The sequence below is a fragment of the Nicotiana tabacum genome, chromosome 10 (genome assembly GCF_000715075.1).
Source record: "Nicotiana tabacum cultivar K326 chromosome 10, ASM71507v2, whole genome shotgun sequence".
NCBI lineage: Eukaryota > Viridiplantae > Streptophyta > Magnoliopsida > Solanales > Solanaceae > Nicotiana > Nicotiana tabacum.
The window spans coordinates 50,043,321-50,067,281 of record NC_134089.1 but is presented as its reverse complement, the minus strand read 5'-3'; the positions used below and the strand labels follow the sequence as shown (position 1 = coordinate 50,067,281).

The 23,961-nt window shown below is 37.5% G+C and overlaps 2 long non-coding RNA genes across 3 annotated transcripts; one reads left to right on the top strand and one right to left on the bottom strand.

Annotated features, from left to right (window-relative positions):
- The first annotated feature begins 7,047 nt into the window (after positions 1–7,047).
- Positions 7,048–11,452, top strand: LOC107762566 (uncharacterized). Its single transcript, XR_001642832.2, has 2 exons — positions 7,048–9,406; positions 9,939–11,452. It is a non-coding gene; the product is annotated as an uncharacterized LOC107762566 (long non-coding RNA).
- An 8,901-nt stretch (positions 11,453–20,353) lies between these two features.
- LOC107762568 (uncharacterized) lies at positions 20,354–23,468 on the bottom strand. Of its 2 annotated transcripts, none has more exons than XR_012695935.1 (3): positions 23,375–23,468; positions 22,309–22,384; positions 20,354–20,554 (listed from the first exon to the last, which is right to left on the bottom strand). It is a non-coding gene; the product is annotated as an uncharacterized LOC107762568 (long non-coding RNA). The 2 variants fall into 2 exon arrangements; XR_001642834.2 differs by having other exon boundaries at positions 22,309–22,364.
- Positions 23,469–23,961: the final 493 nt, after the last annotated feature.

Sequence of the window (23,961 nt, the reverse complement as noted above, 5' to 3'; positions counted from 1 at the left end):
CACATTTCCCTTACACTAACTTGAACCCTTATTTGGAATCTCACTCGTTTAGCAGACTATTAATGTTTAATATTTGCTTGACTTACAGGTACTCTAATACACTTTAAAGTTAGGTCGCGACTCCTCACCTTTATGAACCTTGAAATTTCTATTATGTTAAATTCTATCTTAATTTGGATAAAATATGGCGCAATAGCAGGCACTGAAAGATTTGAAAAAATACTTGTCCAACCCGCCACTAGTTTCAAAGCCCCTAGAAGGAGAATGATTTTTGGTCTATCTGGAGATCTTCAAAATCTCAGTTAGTGCGATCTTAGTGCGGTCTTAGTTCAAGAAGATAAAGGTACACAATCTCTTATATATTATATTAGCAAAACACTTTTAGGCACACAAATTAGGTACCCACATTTAGAAAAATTGGCCTTGGCGATAATAATAGCCACCCGGAAACTCAAGCCTTATTTTCGATATCATTCAATCTACGTAGGCACAATGTTCCTGTTATGAGATATTCTTTATAAATTTGAGCTCTCGAGACAACTCGCTAATGTTTGGCTATAAATGTATTTTTTTAGTGCATTGCTTACCTTATATTTTAGTATTTTAATGACAACGTCTGAGATTAATTGTGTCGTTCTTATGTGTAGGATTGTTGGAGTATGAAACTCTGTGAAGGTTGCACACAAGGATATCAAAGGTAAACATAAAGATCATGAAAAGGTAAAATTTGGACAAGTCCTGGAACCAGGCCAGGAGACGCTTGGTCCTAGGCGAGATCCACCGTGTGACAAAGCAGGTGAGGCGAGCTCCAGAGCGCGCTACAAGCCAGGCCTCATGAGCTCTGAGGCCTGATCCTTTCCTAGTCCGTACATTAAATATTTTTCACTTAGATTTGGGTTTGGGGACTTCGACCCTAACCTATAAATACACCTGAAATGTGATTATTTGAGGTTTGGTCAATTTTGAAGACGGCAAAGGCATAGAAACACAAACAGAGCACGAAATTCATCAATTCTTCCATATTTCATCTAGTATTCATAACATTTTTGTTTAAAAACAATAATGTGATTATTGTCATGAACACAAGTGGCTAAGAGCCTCATTATCCTGGGGTTGCGGGTCGTTATTAACTATTGTAGTTTGACGGTTGATTGTTTTGCTTGAATTATCATATTAATTTGTTTATTCAATCTTATACTTAATTATTCTATTGCGTAGCTAACAACAGAATACTATCTACAAATTTATAGTTGAACACGAAAGTAGGAACTATAAATTGCATGTAAGATTGAATAGAGTAAGTTCTTGAATCCGGGCATCGAAGAATAGATTCGCGATTAGGATAGACATATTCTAGTTGTCTTACTTGGTTATTTTTGCAAGAAATACACATGCATTCTTGTTAATTCTAATTCTATAGACCATATAGTCTTAGGTTGGCTTGAATAGGCGAGCGAAATGTCGAAAGAACTTCGCGAGCATAATAAACCCTACTAATCAATAAATTGGATAAATCAAGTGATTAAATCAACCTGGAGAACGAAATAGGAGAGACATTAATTCCATAACCCCGAAATATTCCCATCTCATCGAATATTTTCTAAGCGTTTGCTTGCTTGCTTGCTTGCTTTGCATCTTTGAATTGTTTGACTATTTAGTAATTTCGTAGTAATTTTAGTAATACAAACACAATCATCTTCTTCACAACCACTCGAGCAATAAATTTATAAATAGTTTAGATTGGACGATAGTTGATCATCTTCTTCTCATTATATTATTATTTTTCGATCACGTATACTTGCATGTGGGTTTGGAACCAACAAGTTTTTGGTGTCGCTGCCGAAAAATTAGAAATTAGCTACTTGTCTGAAATAATCTTTGATTTGTCTTGGTTCGAGATTTAATTTCTTTATTGTTTCCGACTCTACAGAGTTCACATTGAATGCTAAGAAGAAGTAACAGTTTCAATAATCTTTCTCCTTTTGATCATGAACCCGAAAGACTCTTTCACAAGTTAAGGAGGGACGAGGAACCAAGAGCAAGGACTGTAGAGTTGGGCATTATAGGCCAACCACAACCAATCGATATCAGAAAAAATGATGAGAGACTGGTGATTGATGCTGCAAGGCCTTGTCTCGCAAACATGACTCATGTTATCATGAAGCCTGACATAACTAGGCACTTCGAGCTGAAACACTACATGGTACAACTAATTCAATCCACAGGGCAATTTGTGAGTTTATCGCGTGAAGATCCCCAAAAGCATATGCAGAATGTTTTGGAGAATACGGTTACATACAACTATCCAAAGGTCTTTGAGGACTATATCAGAATAACTTTGTTTCTCTTTTCTGTGATGGGGAAAGCAAAGGAATGGTTGAACAAAGAGACAGCAAACTCAATCCACACATAAGACGACCTAGCACGGAACTTCCTCATTAAATTCTTTCCTACAAAGAAAATAAAGTCACCAAGAAGTCAAATTATGGGTTGTTGAGACTCTACGTCAAGCCTGGGATAGATATAAAAAGCTACTCAGAGATTGCACACGTCACTGTCAAGCTGATGAAGTGTTGGGTCATACTTTTGTGGATGGGTTGGACGAGACCTCTAAATTGAGTCTAGACTTAGCTTGTGGAGGAAGTTGCATGCAAAAGCCATACAGTGAGATTTAGACTCTATTGAATAATTTCACTGCAAATGATCATAACTGGCAAAGTGAGGGTGAACCAAGAATAATGATAAGACAGAAAGAAGCAAGTACACTCGAGATGGATGAGATGTCAGCCATGCGGGCAAAATTTTCTAAACTTAGAAACCAAGTGGCTAAGATGACAATGGGTCAAGGGTATCAGATGCAGTAAGTGAACGGGATGGCCAAGTGTGGTGAAATTTATAGAGATGGTCATATAAGCGACCAATGTCAGTGAATCCAGAATCTTTTTATTATGTGGGCGTAGGTTAGAGGTCCAACAAATCAAAATAGACAATATAGGAACACTTATAATTCCAGCTCGAGGAATCACCCGAACATCTCATGGGGTGGAAACCAGGCTACTCAAAATCAATATAGACCCCAAGAAAACTATAATCAGCCCCAAAACTCACCACAATACATAGAAGAAATCACCAATGATATTTTGAAAAATTTGTTAATTGACAACCAGCAACTTCGAACAGACAACCAACAACTGAGGACTGAATTTCGAAATATAGAGAGGCAAATTGAGTGGTTGGCTGCACATCAAAATACCCGACCTGTAGGGGCCCTTCCAAGTGATACAAACAAGAATCATCAAGTAAATATTGTAACTTTGAGGAATGAAAGATAATTGGAAGAGGTACCAAAAATAAAAAAAGAGAAAGTCACTTCTGAAGGAAAACTAGTCCCTAAGGCTATAGGTGAAACTGAGAAAGAAATTGAGGAAAGTGAAAAGACTCCAGTTTCAAGGCCGCCACCTCCTTTTCCACATATATTGAAGAAGAAAAGTGATGATAGTATGTTCAACAAATTTCTTGATATGCTGAGTCCAATCCAATTGAATCTCCCATTGGGTTTTGTTACGTGAAATTCCAAAATATGCTAAGTACATCAAGGATATTGTGGATAATAAAAGAAGATTGACATAATTTGAAACAGTGAGACTTACTGAAGAGTGCACATCATGAATCCAAAGGAAGTTGCCCCAAAAGTTGAAGGACCCTAGGATTTTCACCATCTCTGCTCGAATTTGTGAGGTAGATATGGGACATGCACATTGTGATTTGGGGGCATGCATATATTTGATGCCTTTCTTGGTTTTCAATCAATTGGGGTTGGGGCCCCAAGGCCAACCACTATCATGATGCAACTTGCTGATAGATCTATTGTCCATCCCGAGGGGATGATCGAAGATGTGCTACTACAGATTGGGTAATTTATTCTTCCAGAGGATTTAATTATACTAGACTATGAAGCTAATGAATACATCCACATTATCTTGGGAAGACCTCTCTTAGCCACCACCGATGTTGTGATAAAATTTTGTAAAGGAAAATAATTCTCCGGGTTGATATTGTGGAAGCAATTCTAACGTGTACAAGGCATTTCAGCTTTCAAGTAACTATGAGGATGTTACATATGGTTGAAAAATAAGAAAAATAAAATGATGTGGGTGCATATCTGGATGACTCTCTTGAGAAAGCACTTATGGTGTTCGACAACATTGACATGGATAATGAGGTTAAGGAGATGGTGTGTCATCTGGATGCATGTTCTTACATAAAAGGAATAATCAATTTCGAGCCTCTAGATATACCAATTGTGACACTACCTAAGCTGTCCATCAAAGAACCTCCCACATTAGAGCTCAAGCCCTTGCCCTCTTATCATCATTATACTTATTTGGGTGCTAATAAAACTTTACATGTTGTATCTTCTGAGTTATATGCTTTGCAGGAGGAAAAGCTGCTTCGTGTGCTTAGAGAGCACAAGCATGCGATTGGAAGAACCATGGTTAACATTCGTGGTATTAGCACAACGTTTTGTATGGTTAAAATTATCATGGAGGATGGGAACAAACCAAGTGTAGAACACCAACGCCGCTTGAATCAAGTCATGAAGGAAGTGGTTAGAAAGGAATTTATAAAGTGGCTAGATGCAGGTATTATCTTTCTTATCTCTAACAATAAGTGGGTAAGTGTAGTACAGTGTGTGCCTAAGAAGGGTGAAATGATGGTGGTCATAAATGAGAATAATGAATTAATTCCAACTAGAACTGTCAAAGGTTGGAGAATTTGAATAGACTATCGGAAATTGAATAATGCTACTAGAAAAAACCACTTCCCCTTCCCTTCATTGATCATATGTTACATAGATTGGTCGGACAAGAATATTACAGTTTTCTTGATGGATATTCCGGCTATAATCAAATATTAATTGAACCAGAGGACCAAGAAAAGAGTACCTTCACTTATCCTTATGGCACTTATGCTTTTAAGCAAATTTCATTTGGGTTGTGCAATGCACAACCACTTTTCAAAGGTGCATCATGGCAATCTTTACTGATATGATAGAAAAATTTGTTGAAGTGTTTATGGATAATTTTTTGGTCTTCGGACCATCTTTTGATGAATACTTCACAAATTTGAGTAAAGTACTTGCCAGGTGTGAAGGGACAACCTTAGTGCTTAATTGGGAGAAGTGTTATTTTATGGTACGAGAAGGAATTGTACTCGGGCACAAAGTGTCTAAATGTGGGTTGGAGGTGGACAAGGCAAAAGTGAATGCAACTGACAAACTGCCACCTCTAATCTCTGTTAATGGAGTCAGAAGCTTTCTGGGTCATGCAGGTTTCTGTCACAGATTCATTAAACTCTAAGATTTCTACTCCCTTGTGCAGGTTGCTTGAGAAGAACACGCCTTTCAAGTTTAATGAGCATTGCTGGAAGGCGTATGAGGAGCTTAAAAAGAAATTGACAACTGCACCAATTATCATCGCCCCAGAGGGGGGTGAGCCTTTCAGTTTATGTGTGATGATAGTGACATAGAAATTGGGGCCATAGTGGGTCAGAGGAAAAAAAATGTTTCACTCGATTTACTATGCTAGTAAAATTCTAAATCCAACACAAATAAATTAATAGTTACAAAAAAAGAGTTGCTAGTGGTAATATGGGCATTTGATAAATTTAGGGCTTAATTGGTGGTTGATACATTCAAATTACACTTAAATAAATAATGTAAGGCAGTCGGTGTCAAATATAATAACCCAACAAGGTTGGAGTCGAATCCCACAATGAATATGTGTGAAAAGGTTACTTGAGTAGTGTGAAACTTGACTTAAGTCATAATTCTACTCCGTTAGCTTAAAAAGAGAATGTTGTAATTGTGAATTATCAAGATAACTATTTTATTATGAGAGTGTAATTAATTTGATTAAGAAAACCAAGGTTGTGTCCCCATCAATGGGATATAATACTATCAGTGTTAATATGATATATTTCTAATGGAAGGTCTTTTGATATGCAACTGATTCCTAAATGACTACCAATATTTTCCAATAGTTAGGTAGTATTTTCTCTTTATGATTTTCCCAAATATAAAAGAGTTGCAGTTAAGAACAACCAATTTATGCCAAATAGAACTCACTTATTCCTATCGATTCTATTAAACAAGGTTTAAAGCCTTGAGTTTTTGTTATTCAATTCTACTAAACCCCAACCCACTTTTTCAAGTAAAGATAGAGTGAAATGACATTAGTCAATGTTTGCAACAATCAACATTAAATGAAGTATGAGAAATGAATAAATACCAACCAACCATTATATATATATATATATATATATATATATATATATATATATATATATATATTCAATAGTAAATACCCATTAACATTACACTCATTTAGGGTCCACAACCTTAGTATTTAAAACTAGCTACTCATACTATAATCCAAAAACAAAGCAATATATAAAGTCATAAGGCTTACAAAGATGACAATATTCTCTTCTTCCAAAGCTTCCAAAATAATGGTGTATTTAATGCCTTTTTTCCAGACAAGATGGCCCACAAAACCCTAGTTATTCTATTTATAATGGACTAAAAGTCAGCGTCAAAATATAACAAAAATACCCCTGCAAATCACATCTGCGATTGTAGAACAAGCCGCAAAACACTTTTGCGGCCCGCATAACTACAATTTCATCGCATACTTGAATGTCCAGTTGCCCAGTTTTCCATTGCAGATCCATTATGCGGTCCGCACATTGATTTTGCGATCTCATTTGATGCCGCAGAATTGTTCTCGCAAAAACTCTCTTTGCACTTCTGTGGTCATTATGCAGTCCGCAAAGGCGTTATGCGACTGCAAAATCAATTCTAAAAACTAGGTTTATCTTCTTCATCCGCTTCACTCTGCGGTTTGTTTTAGGCCCACACATCACTTTTGCAGTCGCTTACCTGCTGCATTTTTGCCCTTCTATAAGTTTTTGTCATCTTTTCCTTGTTCTTGGTTCTTCAAGTCTAGTTTGCTACAAAACACCAAAACTACATAAGAATTGACTTAAAATGCTTTAAAAGATGAGCTCTAGCCTATGTAATTAGTATCAAAAGTGCCGCAATTCTACGACACATCAGTGGGAACTAAAGTCATCGTTTATACAGACCATGCAGCCATCAAGTATTTGTTTGAGAAAAAGGATCCTAAGCCTAGAGTCATTCATTGGGTTCTTCTTTTGTATGAATTTGATGTGAAAATCAGAGATCGAAAAGGGGCCAAAAATTAGGTAGTTGAACACTTGTCGCACTTCGAAACTCGCACACATATGGATGAAGGGGGTGAAATTCAGGAAAGTTTTTGTGATGAGAAATTTCTAGCCGTCACAGCTGGCACAACCCCATGGTATGCTGACTATGCGAACTTCATCGTAAGTGGGGCGACTCCGTCAGAGTTGTCACCAGATGGTAAGAGAAAATTCATGCATGATGTAAGATTTTATCTGTGGGATGAGCCATTTTGTTTAAGCATTATCCAGATCAGTTGGTGTGGCACTGTGTCCCTAAGGAGGAGATGGAAGCAATTTTGCAAGATTGTTATGCATCATCTTATAGAAGGCACCATGGTGGAGACAAAACAACTGCAAAGGTGTTCGAGTCGGGATTTTATTGGCCCAATCTATTCAAGGATGCACATGTTTTTGTGAAGAGATATGATATGTGCCTAAGAAAGGGAACGATTTCAAAGAGGCATGAGACGACATTGAAGGGCATAATGTTGGTCAAAATCTTCGATGTATTGGGAATATACTTCATGGGGTTGTTTCCATCATCAAATGCTCATAGGTACATCTTGGTTGCAGTTGATTATGTGTCGAAGTCGGTTGAGGTTGTGTCTTTTCCTACGAATGATGCTAAGGTTGTGGTGAACTTAATGAAGAAAAACATTTTCACGAGATTTGGAACTCCGCATGCTCTGATTACTGATAGAGGTACTCACTTTTGCAAGAAATTATTGGGCAACCTCTCGGCTAAGTATGGTGTGAAACACAAGGTCACAACTGCCTATCATCCGCAACCAATGGTCAAGTCAAGGTTTCGAATAGGGAGGTGAAGCAAATTTTGGAGAAGTCAGTGAGCGCAACAAGAGGATTGGGATATCAAGCTGGGTGATGCTCTATGGGCATATCTAATTGCGTACAAAACTACAATTGGCACTTCACTGTGTCGGTTGGTTTATGGGAAGGCTTGTCACTTGCACGTTGAGCTTGAACACGAAGCATATTGGGAAATCAAGAATCTCAACTTTGATATGGATCTAACTGGGGAAAAACAAATGTTGAAACTCAATGAGCTTGAAGAGTTTCGATTTCATGCTTATGAGAATGCAGAGCTGTATAAAGAGAAAACAAAGAGATGTCATGACAAATATATTATGCATCGTGAGTTTGAACCAAATCAAGCCATTCTATTGTTCAATTCAAGGTTGAAGCTATTTCCTGGGAAGCTCAAGTCTAGATGGACGCGTCCATTTGAAGTAGTTCAGGCTACAAAGCATGGAGCTATCAAACTACGGGATCCCAAGAGTGATGGCATGTTTTATTCAATAGGAAAAGAGATAAACACTATTGGGGTTGTGGCGTTCATTGTCACAAAACTTCGATAGACTTGTTGGATGCTTGAGGGAATGTCTTGAGCCATGTGCAATGTTAAATCAGGTGCTTCATTGGAGGCAACCCATTATGATGTTGTATTCGTCATGCCATGACGTTAACTAAGGGGCTCGTTGGGAGGAACCTTATTCGTAGTTTAGTTTAGCTTAATTAGATTTTCTCTCTCTTTGTTTTACGATACTAACAAGTTTTTAGTTGGATTTTGGTGGTTGAATAGGTACGAGAGCATGTTGAGAGGTCAAAAATTCATGAAGGAGTCCCAAAAAGGGACCTTAGGCACCAAAGCACAGATGACCTCGCGCCAGAGCTAGTGCTTCTTGCCTAGGCATGTGCGTTCCCTCGCGCCAGAGCTGGCGACGTGCGCTCCATTGTGCCCTACTTGTTGCACCTCACCGGGCGCTGCCTGGTCTACTAATCACCCTAGACCTCGCATTTAATGATCTGTCTTGCGGTAGGCCTTACGTCCCAGCTTCTGAGGCCAGATAAGATTTTTCTTCTTCTCTCCTTTTAAAACCTCTAACACCATTTTAAAACACACAAAACAAAGCACACCAACACAAAACAAAAGCACGACCAAATCCTTCAAAACCTCACTGCCCAACTCTCTCCCTTCTCTCATTCCCTCAACTAACTTCCCCAAACTCCCTTCTCACACCTACATCCTCTCATAATCACCATTAATTGAAGGTTCCTGCTCCCTCTACAACATCTAGAATGAATTCTTACTTCTCCTTCCTTTATTTTTAGATTGCTTGAGGTAAAATTGCACCTAGCATAATTTATGAATGTTTTGAATATGAAATTGTGCATGCTTGTCCCAACCCCATGAAACCTATAAGAATATTATTCTTGTTGCTCCTACGAGTGTTTACACTTGAATTCCAAGTTGATTTAGGAGGTGGAGGCAATCACTCACCCACACAATATCTTAAACCACACTAGTGCATATCATGTGTTCAATAAAATGCCTCAAAGGCATGTTGTGTCCCAATTAGAGCCTGAATCTTCGGGATTGATACACTAGTAGGTTGTAAGCATACCGATCATAAGATTTAAGTATGGGTGGCTCACCGGTGTCGGGGTAAAGGTTTCAAGTATGACATTTACATTGTTCTCTTGCATGAACTAGTTGTCTTGCAGCTCCAATTATTGCTTAATTTCAAGAGGTGAAGTATGAGTAGCCTCGACTTAGTTGACAACAATGTGCTAATCTTTTAAATGTGGATGGTACGACCATGTTTCGAATTAATTCAATACCCTCTAAAGTTAACTAACAGTCACTTGTGTAGGTACAAATATGGTATGCCAAAACCAAATTCACCACCAACTGATAAAGGAATGGGCAAAGCTACTACCCCCACCAAAGGGAAGACATCCACTGTACCGCCACCGAAAAAGCGGAAAGAGGGAGACGCCACATCTAGTTAGGATAAGGTACTACGGATAGTTGCAGCTATGGCAGCTTCACGCCCCAGACCTCAAGGGTAGCATGAATATGGAATTAAAACTATACCCCATCTACCAAGGCATGATATAAGATTTGTCGGCCTAAGCATATGCACCTCGATCTAGCCGTTGATGAGCGCCATTTACGTACTAAGTATCCAGCAATATAGAAGTTTGTTCATGAGCTTGGGTAGAGCTATGTGTTTGGGAACCCTAGGGATATTAATATTAACCTCTTTCGCTATATTTATAAAGGATATGATCCAAATGATCCGGAGCAATATGTGCCTATTCGGGGTAGATTGATTGATTTTTCTGCAACCGCTTTATGCAACTACTTGGGAGCTCCAAATGTTCAACATGATCCCCTGGGTAACTTCATTTCCTACCCGATATATCGATAGCTTAGACACATATTATGTGGTATCAATTATGTGGCCGCCTGGGTATATGACAAAAAGACTGGCCGCCATAGGAAATTTCAAAAGAAGAAGATGAAGCTGGAGTCTCAAGTTTGATTGAAATTGATTAACACTCGGTTCTGGAGTTTCAAGTTTGATTGAAATTGATTAACACTCGGTTGCTATCGTGCAATCATGACACTCTGATTTGGCGGGAGAAGTGTGCTTGCTTTACTTCCTAATGAACGGTCAAAAAGTGAAAGTTGGACATTTGATACGCCATCAGATGGCATAGGTAAGAAAGAGCAAGAGTTTGATAGGTTATTCTTTGGCAATGTGTTGACTAATTATCTGAGAAAGGGGGAGGTAGAGGAGGAGATAGAGTTTGATATAATCATCCCAGCACCCTTCGAGGGACTGCCATCACCAGCATCCAGCCTAAGAAAGAGATGATATGATTGCGCCTGCTAGTGACGAGCACAATACTCATGATTATAGCTTTATGGCCTATTTCTATATGATGTTATACTTGCAGCTACAAATTGGAGGAAGGTCAGCTACTCAGGAGGAGAGGACTAACTTATGTTAGCACTTCCCGCTCAATACCATGCACATCATCTGGTGGGGCTTGGTGAGGGCTAGAGATTACCTGAGGACGAAGATTTCAACACGCCCAAATATTGAGAGGCCGAGCCAGAGCAGCTTGAGGATGAAGCTGAGGAGGATGCTAAGCCAGGAGATGATGATGAAGATTGGGCAGCTGCTGATATGGCCTTCTATGATGAGGGCGATGATGAGGAGTGACCAGGAAGATTTTCTTACCACCTCACTTAATTTTCATTATTTTATATTCATTGAGGACACTACATGAGATAAGTATGGGTGGGGGATTATCTGGAGCATATATATAGTAGGTTGGTTGTTAGTTTTTATTTTTATTATAATTTAGTAATTTTTAGATTAGCTTCTTTCTCTTTATTTTTTTAGCATAGCTTAATGAAAAAGGAGAAAAAAAAACATTAGTGTAGTAAATTAGTGGTAGTTTTAAAAAAAATAATTTACTAGTAGTTTATTGATATTGAAAATAAAAATTAAGAAAAAAGCATAAATACACAAAATCGAAAAAAGAATTAGAAAAATTTGGACTTTTCCTGACGATGGATCTCCTAGACAGTTTTCTTGAGGGACTAAGGCCTAAAAAAAATTGAAAAATAGAAAATCCAAATGTCTTTTATTTTTTAGGTAGTATTAATTTCCCCGTGATTTTTCTTTGTGCCTCGATTCTTTTTTATTGGATGTAGTTTGAACCGGATAAAAGTTTTTTTAAAATTTTTTAGAGTAAATTAGAATTTAAAAAAAATAGAGGAAGATAGATGAGATTTCTAGGCGCCCTTGACTTGTTTGATAGAAGCATATTTAGGTTTGGGCATGTGTAATCTTCCGTATGTCTTAAAATTGTCCATGATGCCTTGTTTTTTTGGATAGCATGTTATATGACGCCTACTTCTCATTTTCTTGGCTTATGTTCACTTTGTATTTAATGCTTAATATCTTGTGGCTCCGTGAATACTTACATTAGTTTGAGAGTCGGAATGGGTTCGTCCTTAGTTAGTCATGTGCCATGTGTGAATTGAAATTTTTGTGTAGTCCATGTATTGTACTTGAGTCTAGAACTTGCCCCGTATGTGAGTCAAAGCAAAATTTTAGGTGATGCTCAATTTGAAAATAATGTTAGACTTTCTTTGATCTTTTTTGAGCTCTATTGCTTATCACAAATAAAATTTATCCGTAGTTAACGTTTTTGAGCCTATAGACTATTAATTGGCACTCGTAGAAGTTTGTTCCATTTTGTTCTTAATTGATAGTGTTTGATCCTTTTACCTCTTAAAGTACTTTAATTATAAAATGGACTCTAAAAGAAGTGAGAGAATTTGGAGTGGCTTTTGAGTAAAACCGATAAAAGGAGGAAATGTGCACTTATTTTGTAAAATTACAGACCACTAGCGAAAATTACAAAAGAAAATGAACATGCCAAAAATAAATGAGAAGAAAAAAAGAAGAAAAAGTATAGATGGATAAAGTGATGTCTTGTTCTTGCTGGTGGAGCTTAATTAAGATAGTGCTTAAAGAAAGAATGAATATTTTTGGGTTATGATTTTTGTTGTGAAATTGAAGTGGATTGAAGAATGTGCACTAGGGGGGAGCATCGGTCGGTTCGGTCGGTTATTATGAAAGTACGGTTCGATTTATCGGTTTTCGATTTGTAATATTAATAACCAAATCAAACCAAAGTATTTACGATTTGGTGCGGTTTTTACAAAGCTCGGTTCGGTTATTTTCGGTTTATTTTTTCGGTTTTAAACGGTTTAAAATAATTTTATGCTTCTCTAGAAATGCTGGTTTTAAGAAATGATTGTACACTGATTTTATTGAATTGGTTAGAAGTCTAATCCCAGAAGCCTCCTATAAAAGATTGTACACTGATCGTTCTTATAACAACAGCCTAATTTGTGAAATTTTTAACGAAAGATTTGATAACAACTAGTCTGAGACTTTTAAAAAGTTAACTTACATTTCTACATTTCTAGTCGACTGGATAATATGGAAGACAGATCGTAAGTGGAACAATAAGGGATGAGAAGCCAATTCATAAGTTGCAGTATTAAGGCAAGGAAAAAGAGGTTTTTGAATTTATTGTTCAACTTTGGTCTACTTCATTTGTTTCTCTGACTATGATTTTGAAAGCGTGGAAAAAAGTTGAATGCGTACATTTGCAATTTGATGGTTCAGATGATTTTCAATGTTTGTCTCTGCTTGAAGAGCTGGAAAGAAAGAAACAGTAGTTGTGTTGTGTTATTGCGTATTGGTATGTTTAATAACTTCTTTAAATATATCACAAGTGCATGAAAAAAAGGTTTGGTCAGATGCACCACAACAAATCGAAGAAGTTGTGTTATTGCGTATTGGCATGTTTAATGCCTTAAAGACAAGATAGCATAAAGGAAGAATCGGAAAGAGTTGTGTGGAAGATATAAGACACAGTTTAGTTTTTGATTTCAGAGAGGGACTAATACCTGTGAATTTCGGTTTAACCGAAAACCAAAATACAAAAACCGTAAACCGCACTAAAAAACCAAAAATTAATAATTTTAAAACCATGCACCGACCAAAAAACTGATTAAACCGAAACCGAAAAACCAAAATTCACGGTTCGGCCGGTTTTTCGATTCGGTCGGTATTATGGCCACCCCTAATGTGCAGTGAAAGTTTATTATGTGATGTGTTAAAGTGCTCAGGAGGGTGAACCACTATTCCTAAATATATTCTCCTCGTACCTTAGCCCACACTACAACCATAAAAAAGTCCTAATTTATTTTAGATCGAGCAAGTCTACATTAGTAGAGGTATACATTAAGGGCAAACTTATGGTACCGATTGCATGAATGTGATTCTTTGTGAGAGTGAGGTATTTCCTTTGATATATATGAGTCCTTAAAGTATATTTGAGCATTTGATTTGAATGTGAGCTTAATTGTATCTTTTTATGTGTAGGATAATTGGAGGATGAAAATCCATGAAGGTTGCACACCAGGATATCAAAGAACACAAAAAGAGCGTATAAAGGAAAAATCAAACAAGTCCTAGAACCAGGCACCAGGCCAGGCGATGCCTGGTCCTAGGCAAGATCCACCGTACGAAGAAAAGACCAGGCGAGCTCCAGGGCGTGCTACAAGCCAGACCTCTCGAGCTTTGAGGCCTTATCCTTTTCCAGTCCGTGCATTAAACATTTTTCACTTGAATTTGAGCATGAGAACTCCGACCATAACCTATAAATACCCTTTAAACGTGATTATTTGAGGGTTGGACAATTTTGAAGGTGGAAAACGCATAGAAACACAAACGGACAACGAAATTCATTAATTCTTCCATCTTTCATCTAGTATTTATAACTTTATGTTTAAGAATACTAGTTTGATTGTTGTCATGAACATGAGTGGCTAAGAACCTCATGATTCTGGGGTTATGGGTCGTTATTGTCTATTATAGTTTGATGGTTGATTGTTTTGCTTGAATTATTATATTAATTTGTTTATTCAATCCTGCAATTAATTTTTTCTATTGCATAGCTAACAATAAAATACTATCTACGAGTTTATAGTTGAACTCAAAAGTGGAAATTATAGATTGCATATAAGATTGAATAGAGTAAGTTCTTCAATTCAGACACCGGAGAATAGATTCGCGATTAGGATCGATATATTCTAGTTCCCTTACTTTGTTATTTTCACAAGAAATATGCATACATTCTTGTTAGTTCTGATTCTATAGACATATAGTCTTAGGTTACTTGAATACGCGCGCGAAGCGTTGAAAGAACTTCACGAGCATAATAAGCTCTGCTAATTAACAAATTAGTTAATCAAGTGATTAAATCAACCCATAGAACGCAATTGGAGAGACATTAATCTCATAACACTGGAATATTCCCACCTCATTGAATTCTTTCTAAGTGTTTACTTGATTGCTTTGCATCTTTGAATTGTTTGACTATTTAGTAATTTCGTAGTAACTTTAGTAGTAAAAATCCTTGAGCAAGAAATTTATACATAGTTTAGATTGGAAAATAGTTGATTATTAATTCTCGCGGGACGATACTTTCTCATCATTTTACTATTTGTCGACCACGTACACTTGCGGGTGCGTTTGGAATCAACACTCGAGAGTTGCCTAGGCTTAAGTAGAGAGGTTCATCTAGTAGTACATCCAGTCAGGTTATTTCATTCTTGAAGGCTCGACATATGATCAAGAAGGGTTGTTTGACCTATCTGGACTTTGTTCAAGATATTGTTGTAGAGACTCCCAAGATAGATTTAGTGCATATAGTGCGGGAGTTTTTTGATGTATTTCCTATTGATTTACTAAGCATGTCGCCGGATCGTGATATCGATTTTGGCATTAATTTGGCACAAGGAGCCCAGCCTATCTCTATCCTACCTTATCATATGACTCATGTTAAGTTGAGAAAGCTGAAGGAGCAGCTTTAGGAGTTGCTCGAGAAGGGGTTTATCAGGCCGAGTGTGTTTCCTTAGTGCGCACCGATATTATTTGTGAAGGAAAAGGATGGGATTATGCGTATGTGCATTGATTATCACTAGCTAATAAGGTTACCATCAAGAATAAGTTTTTATTGCTGGACTTAACGATTTATTTGATCAGATTAAGGGTTCTAGAGTGTTCTCGAAGATCGACTTGAGATTTGGGTATCATCAGCAGAGGATTCATAATTCAGATTTTCCGAATACGGCTTTTCGGACTAGATATGGATACTATGAGTTCCTGGTTATGTCCTTTGGCTTGACTAAAGCTCCAACAACATTTATGGATTTGATGAATTGGGTGTTCATGACATATCTTGACTCATTTGTTATTGTCTTCATTGATGGCATATTGATCTACTCGCGTAGCATATAGGAGCATGAGCAACATTTGAGGATAGTACTTTAGACTTTGCGGGAACAAAAATTGTATGCTAAGTTCTCCAAGTATGAGTTCTGGTTAGATTTTGTGCCTTTCTTGGGGCATGCTATATCCGGTGAGGGTATTAAGTTGAGCCCCAAGAAGATCGAGGAAGTTCAGAGTTAGGGTCGTCCTACCACAATGATTGAGATCAAGAGTTTTTGGGGCTAGCAGGTTATTATCGTCGGTTTGTAGAGGAATTCTCATCTACTGTAGCTCCTTTAACTAGATTGACCCATAAGAGCGTTCACTACAAATGGTCCGATGATTGCGAGTCGAGCTTTTAGAAGCTCAAGACTGCATTGACTACCGCATAAGTATTAGTTTTACCTTTCGGTTTTGGGATTACACTGTGTATTGCGATGCTTCATGTGTTGGGTTAGGTTGTGTGTTGATGCAAGAAGAGCGAGTTATTGTGTATGCTTCTCATCAGTTGAGGCCCAATGACAAGAATTACCATGTGCACAATTTGGAGTTGGTTGCGATAGTTCATACTCTTAAGATCTGGAAGCATTATCCTTATGGAGTGTCATGGAGGTTTACATCGATCACTGTAGCTTGCAGCATCTATTTAAGTAGAAGGATATTTATCTAATGTAGTGCAGGTGGCTTGAGTTACTAAAGAACTGTGATATTACCATTCTTTGTCATCAGGGCAAGGCGAATGTGGTCGCGGATGCCTTGAGCAGAAAGGCTAACAGTACGGGTAGTTTGGCATTAATTCCAGCAGAGGAGAGGACATTGGCTTTAGACATTTAGTCCTTAGCTAAACGCAGTGTGAGATTGGATATTTTAGAGCCCAATCGAGTTCTCGCATTGTTGTGGCTCAATATTCATTCGAGCGGATTAAGGCTCGTCAGTATGAGGATCCACACTTGATGGTTCTTAGAGAGTTGGTACTTTGAGGTAATGCCAAGGAGGTTACTATCCGGGATGATGGTGTTCTGTGGCTCCAGGTTCGCTTATATGTTACTAATGTCGATGGCCTGAGGGAGTCGATTCTAGAGGAGGCACATAGTTTGTGTTATTTCATTCATCCAGGTACTACGAAGATGTTTCTGACCTAAGGCAGCATTACTGGTGGGGGTGGATGAAGAAGGACATAGTTGAGTATGTGTCGAGATGTTTTAATTACCAGCAGGTTAAGTACGAGCATTAGAGGCCAGGTGGCTTACTTCAAAAAATGGTTATACTGGAGTGGAAATAGGAGCGCATCATTATGGATTTCATGGTTGGTTTGCAGCAGTCGTTGCGGAAATTTGATATTTTTGGGTCATTGCCGATAGACTGACCTAGTTTGTGCACTTTATTCAGGTGATGACTATTTATACTTCGGAGAGGTTGGCCAATATTTATATCCAGGAGATCGTCCGGTGACATGGCTTGCCTATTTCCATTATTTCAGATCAAGGAACTTAGTTCATTTCGCTTTTTTGGAGAGCATTACAGAGTGAGTTGGGTACCTAGGTAGAGCTCAGCACAGCCTTTCATCCGCAGACCGACGGGCAGTCGGATTAGACAGTTCAGATCCTGGAGGATATGCTTAGAGCATGTATGATTGACTTTGGAGGGCAGTAGGAATGATTCTTACCATTGTCCGAATTTGCTTATACATCAGTTATCTATCCAGTATCGAGATGTCTCCTTTTGAGGTCTTATGTGGCCGACGATGTCGTTCTCCTATCGGTTGGTTCGAGCTTGGGGAGGCTAGGTTATATGGCAGTAATTTGGTAAAGGATGCCTTGGATAAGGTAAAGTTGATTCAATAGCGGCTTCGCATAGCACAGTCCAAGAAGAAGAGCTATGCAGATCAGAATGAGTAATTTGTCATTTATGGTGGGTGAGAAGGTTCTTTTGAAAGTCTTGCCGATGAAGGATATCATGAGATTCAGAATGAGAGACAAGTTGAATCTGAGATTTATTAGTTCGTTCGAGGTTTGGGAGCGAGTTAGTGAGGTTGCATACAAGTTTGCTTTGCCTCCTAGCCTATTGGGAGTTCATCCGGTATTTCATGTGTCTTGCTCTGGAGGTACCATGCTGATAGGCCCCGTGTGTTGGATTATAGCACAGTTCAAATGGATGAGAACTTGAGTTACGAGGAGGAGCTAGTTTCCATTATTGACAAGCATGTTCGCAAGTTGAGGTCTAAGGAGATTTCAGCTGTGAAAGTTCAATGGAGGGGTCAACCAGTCAATGAGGTGACTTGGGAAACAAAGGAGGACACACGGAGTATATATCCACACATATTTGGCACTTCAACTATGATTTTAAACTCGTTCAAGGATAAATATTTGTTTAAAAGGTGGAAAACAAAATGACCTGATCGGTCGATTTGCTTTCAAAAATACTGTGCCCCTACTTAAGACTTCCCATATGTGTTTTTCCTATTTTATGACTTTCGGGGGAGGTTGGTTTGATTTTGGAAGGGTTCGGGTTGAAGTGCAAATATTTCGTTATATAATAGTGGCCTAATTGGAAAAGTATTACTTAAGTCAACAATTTGAGTAAACGACCTCAAAATCAGGAATTGAAGGTTCCAATAGGTTCATATGACAATTTTGAACTTTCGAATCGAGTTTCAAGTGGACCGAGAGTGTTTCGGTAATTATTGTTAGAAGTTGGTATTTTGAAGGTTTTAGAGTTTTCTATGTTTTACCTAGGGTGGACTTTGGCATTATCGGATCCCGTTTGGTTTTCCAAACCTATGGATAGATTCCTATTATCATATTGAACTTGTTTATGAATTTTGGCATCATTCCGAGTTATCTAAGTATGATTCGTTGCGTTAGGAGTTTGTTGGAAGAAGTTTGATGATTAGAAGTTGATAAGTTTGGTTTGGGGTTAGATTCTTGGTTGTGTGTGATTTTGAGTATTTTGAGACCTTAAGTAGGTCAGATTATGCCTATGGACTTGTTGGTATAATTGAATGGGATCCCGGGTGGTTCGGGTGAGTTTCGGACAACCTTGAGCGATGTTGAAGTTGATAAAAATTTTATGGTGCTAGTGTCCTTCGCGATCGCGAATGTGGTCCCGCAATCGCGAAGAAGGATTTTGGAGGGGTGCAGTGGTTGCTCTTTGTGAACGCGAAGAATGCCCCCTGCGAACGCAATGGATGACCTAGCTCCTCTTTGCGAACGTGAAGAAGCCTATGCGAACACGAAGAAGGAAGAGGAAGGAATGGGATGTCAGGATTTGGCCTTCGCAAACGCGGTTGTGGGCCCAGAAATGTGAAAGGTTGGCTGAGGCATCATTTGGCCTTCACGATCGCGATGAAGGACACTTGCACAGATTAAAAGTTTCAATACGAGACTTAGGCTCATTCGCCCTATTTTTTCTTGGCTTGGGGCGATAGGGGAGCTTTTTGACGGGCCATTTTCATTAATCATCACTAGGTAAGTGATTTGTACTTATTGTGAGTTGAATATATGTATTATGTGAGGACTTTAACATGAAACTTAGTAGATTTTTTTGGTCTTGGATAGAAAAATTAGAACTGGAAAAAGTGAGATTTGACCACGAAATTGGTTATGAAATTATGTATAAATTATACATTTAAGTTCGTGATTCCATGGGTGATATTTATCTTCAAAAATTTCTAGAATTCGGGCTTGAGTCCGGGGTGGACTTTTGTTGACTTTCCGAGTGGGGTTGGAAGTTAATTCTAATAGTTATATTATGAGTTCTTAAGCATATATTGATTGGTTTGCACGTCCTTTTGGCTAGTTTCGAGTTGCTCGGCATCAATTTGAGGCGTTAGTGAGGTGTGGGAGCCGAGTAGTGGACTTGGAAGCAAGGTAAGTCTCTTGTCTAATCTAATAAGAGGAAATTATCCCCATAGGTATTTTTACTTGTTATGTGCTATGTGTTTTGGGTGCTACATACATACGAGGTGACGAGTGCCCGTGCGTAAGCTAGATTCTAGTTTATGCCCAGGTAGAATTATACCTACATCATGCCTTAACTGTTATACTTGAATTAATCTTTCCTTTTTGATTACTTAAATTCATAGCTGAACTTGAGACTAGAATTTACATATTTGACCAAGCCTCTTTACTTTGAGTTTTGGCGGGATATTTGATTGTCGGTAACAATTATGTTTTCTCTTACATTCATATCCTCGTGTGTTCTTATGTGATCGGTAGTTCAGGGACTTCTCGACTCGCACGTACCTTCACATGTGGGGCTAGTGGCCCGATGAAAGTTTCTCTATTCCTACTAGATGGTTATGGCCCGTAAGCACGGGCCCAATATTGTCAGTGTTGAAATTAACAGCTTCAAATAATTTATATTCATTTCTGAACAAAATATGCACTCATGCATGTTGTGTGGCTGCCAAAGAATACATTCTTCACATCCACGAACCTTCATATCATCGATGCATTTAGAAACAAAATCAAGTTGTACACAAGTTACGAAATATTGTAAGTAGCACATTTTTTACTGCCATGAACTTACTATTACTATTTACATATTCAGAAAATTTGATGCTTGATGCATTGATGATGTTGTGGTCAGTCGTGTCCTTTTTGCATCTTTCGCACCTGTAGAATTGCGAAGTGATGAGAATTGTCAGGTGTCAATGTACATATAATATATATGTATAAAAAATTATAGGAAGGAAAGAAAGAACAAGAATAGAATAGGACAATATTGTTGCCCCTCTTCTTTAAATTTCCTTAGACATGTCAGTTCTAAATTCTTGAACTCAGAAGCATACAATATGGGCAATCAAGGAGAAGAGGCTTATTCATTTTGGATCACCATGACAACCTAATACTATATTTGAAACTTATAAACACAACTGCCGCATAGATGGATGCCAAAAAATTGCTTTTCTTGAAAGAAGATGGAATACTGAAGCTACTTGCAATTGAGTTTTGGATAAGATGAGCAGTCCAAAACTATTAGCAAAGTATGCTGCTGGCTTCTAGGCTTTAACTTCAAATATAATATATACTTCCTCAAGTAACGTTGGTTAGCACAAATGCCATATATCTTTTATTGCCAACGTGTACCATGACCATCCCATCACTTTTCCTTGAAAAAATTAGTGGTAAGAAAAATGACATAGCTAACTAAGTTAATGCATCAACTCAATTGACACATAACTCATTCACATGTGCAGATAATATGTTTGCTCACAGCTTAAAAAGGATCTAGCTGATTATGTTAAAGTATCAATTCATTTTGACGCACAAATTATTGGCATTTGCAGATAGCGCGTTTGTTTATAGTTTAAAAGATTATAGAGCATAAACAAAACAATCAATAACAAAAAAAAAAAAGAATGATAGTTTGGCATACCTTTATATATATCCTCAAAAGAGTTTGAAACATCTTTAACATGCAAAAGACAATCTTCATGAGGAATTAAATATACAATCCACCCTCTAATAATAAATCTTTTGATAGATAAAAAAATGTATAAATATCCGAGATATACTAACCTTATATTACCTTTTAAGAATTTCATTTCTAGTATAATGATAAACATTAGAATATTAGTGGCCTTAATTCTCTTTTTCATTTCCTCAAAAGAGAAATAGATAGAGAAATATCGAAGGTAAATTAGTGTACCCAGTAAGTTTGAAGAAATTAATGATAAAGAGAGAACATGCTTCAAAAAGAAAAAAAGCAAATATACAATTTGGTGCACATACATCGACATATTAAAAATAGCGAAAAAGAAATTCTTAAAACAAACTCTAGTTTTCATGACCCTCCAACCGCGACCCCAAAAAAGGCAAACAAAGAAACCAAAAAAATCTCAAAAGTAGAGTAAGAAAAGGAAGCTTTTTGCACCAAATCAATCAGATAGAATGTACTGAGAGAATGTGTTGCAACAACATATAGTAGTTTAACATAGAGCAGGATTGGTGGATCGATTAAAATCCAGAATTCTAGATATTAGTCCACTCTCTTAAAGGAGGTAAATCTAATTGGATTATATGCATAAGTGCTTTATTCAGCTATCCATTAGGAGATGCTGATATTTTAAGCGTAATTTTTTCAACAATTAACATTGATAAATTTTTTCCCAGACTTCGTAACAGTAAAATGCAGGATATGTATTTTAGTGAGTGTACCTACAGTAGAAGAAATGAAGATGAGAAATAATCACAAAATTCATGTAATAGATAAACCTGCTTCAAGTTATCATTAATCTCTATCGTGCAACCTTGAATTTCATAAAAAATCCTCTTAAAGGAAACAAGCGCAACTACAAAATTTAAGCAAAAGACCAAAATAACAAAATCTTAAAATAAAAAGTGACAGTGTCAGTCAGAACGTCAACCTTAGGCTTCTATGTTGTGCAGCCAGCGCTTAGAGCCATCGGACGTGACTGTTCTACTGCAGAGATACAAATTATCCTTTTAACATGCAAAAGTGCTAAAGTCAAAATGGCTAGTCAAAGAATAAAGAGAAACTACATAATACATATGTTGAGGATTTATACATGACAACTTCTTTATTGTTTGTTTTTTTAGTTCGGATTGAAACTGGAATTAGGATACTCCAACGAATCATACCATTTCCGCTAATTATACTCATCTATATAGAGTGTTATTGCGACAATGCAATAGTAACATTGTCACAGAAAAGCCATCTTTTAATTCAGCTTTATTAGCTCATTGTTGTATTAAAAGGGATTTGTTTTTGTCCGCCGACATCAGTCTATATAACGCCTAGCCCTTCTGTCAGTTTTTTTTCATTCCAATTTGATTGTATTTATGATTGCAAGAGAGAATTAGTAAATATGAAGGAACTTTTTCCATCGTACTATCGTCAGTGTGTGATGAGAATGCAAATTGCAAGTATGAGAACATGTCCAATGAATGGAAGTAGAAATAAGTGAGAGAGGCAGGAGTGGCTGAATCTGTCTTCCACTGAAACAACAATACAAGTAACAGTTGAGAAAAGTTTTGAATGTTGAATCTGATTCAGGATCACATGTCCATGGGATCATCTCCAAAATACAGTATGATTTATGTTGATAGGTGTTCTGAAATGCATTTTGATTTCCTATTTTCCTTGAGTTTCTCTGAATAAGAGAACTTATAGTCTGCTTTGGTATTGTATTTTGGTTTGATTTTCTCTATTTTCGACTTCTTTGGCGAAAACGAAAAGTTAGAAGAGAACTTCGAATAAACCATGACGTAGAAAAAATAGAAAGAGAAATCGTATCAAAGCAACAAATTTCAGCCCAAAATTTTTAGTTCTCCTTCCCTCTATAGACATAATAATGTCACCATAGGACAACAACAACAACCAAAAATTCAGCTATGAAATTAAAATTTGTTAAGAGATGTCGAAAAGGCAAAGACAAAAATAGTAGAGAGAGGATTGAGAGACAATCATACCTGAAATTGCAAGAGATGGAAGAAAAATGAAGAGAGATAAAAGTATTCTTGAAAGTCTGAAGATCTGAAAAGAATACTTCTGCTCTGTTGGAATAGAAGAGATGGAAGACGAGATGGTTCTAGAACACTGTAGTGTGTCTAATGGAGCACAAAACTTTATGGCAGAGTGAAATTACATTTATGCCCTTGGTCGACCTCACTTGCCTCTTCTATATAATAGATAATAGAAATGTGATCGGGTCCTACGTCTTGGTAGTGCTATAAAATATTATTATGGATCGGGTCGTCGACCTCGGTAGTATTATGAGATGCATCTATAGATCCGGGCGTACGAATACGGTGATGTTACATAACTCTATTCTTGTGGATCAGGCCGCACGACCTAGGCACAATTCGTGCGTAATATTCGAATATATTTTCAAAGCGCATATGAGTCGATCCCTCATCACTACTTCTCAGAGGTTAGACTAGATACTTACTTGGTACGTATTGATTTACATCCTCATACTACACTTTAGCCCTAATTGTGTAGGTACTGAGACATGTATATCAGATGGTCACTTGGGCTCATAGTGGCATCATCTAGA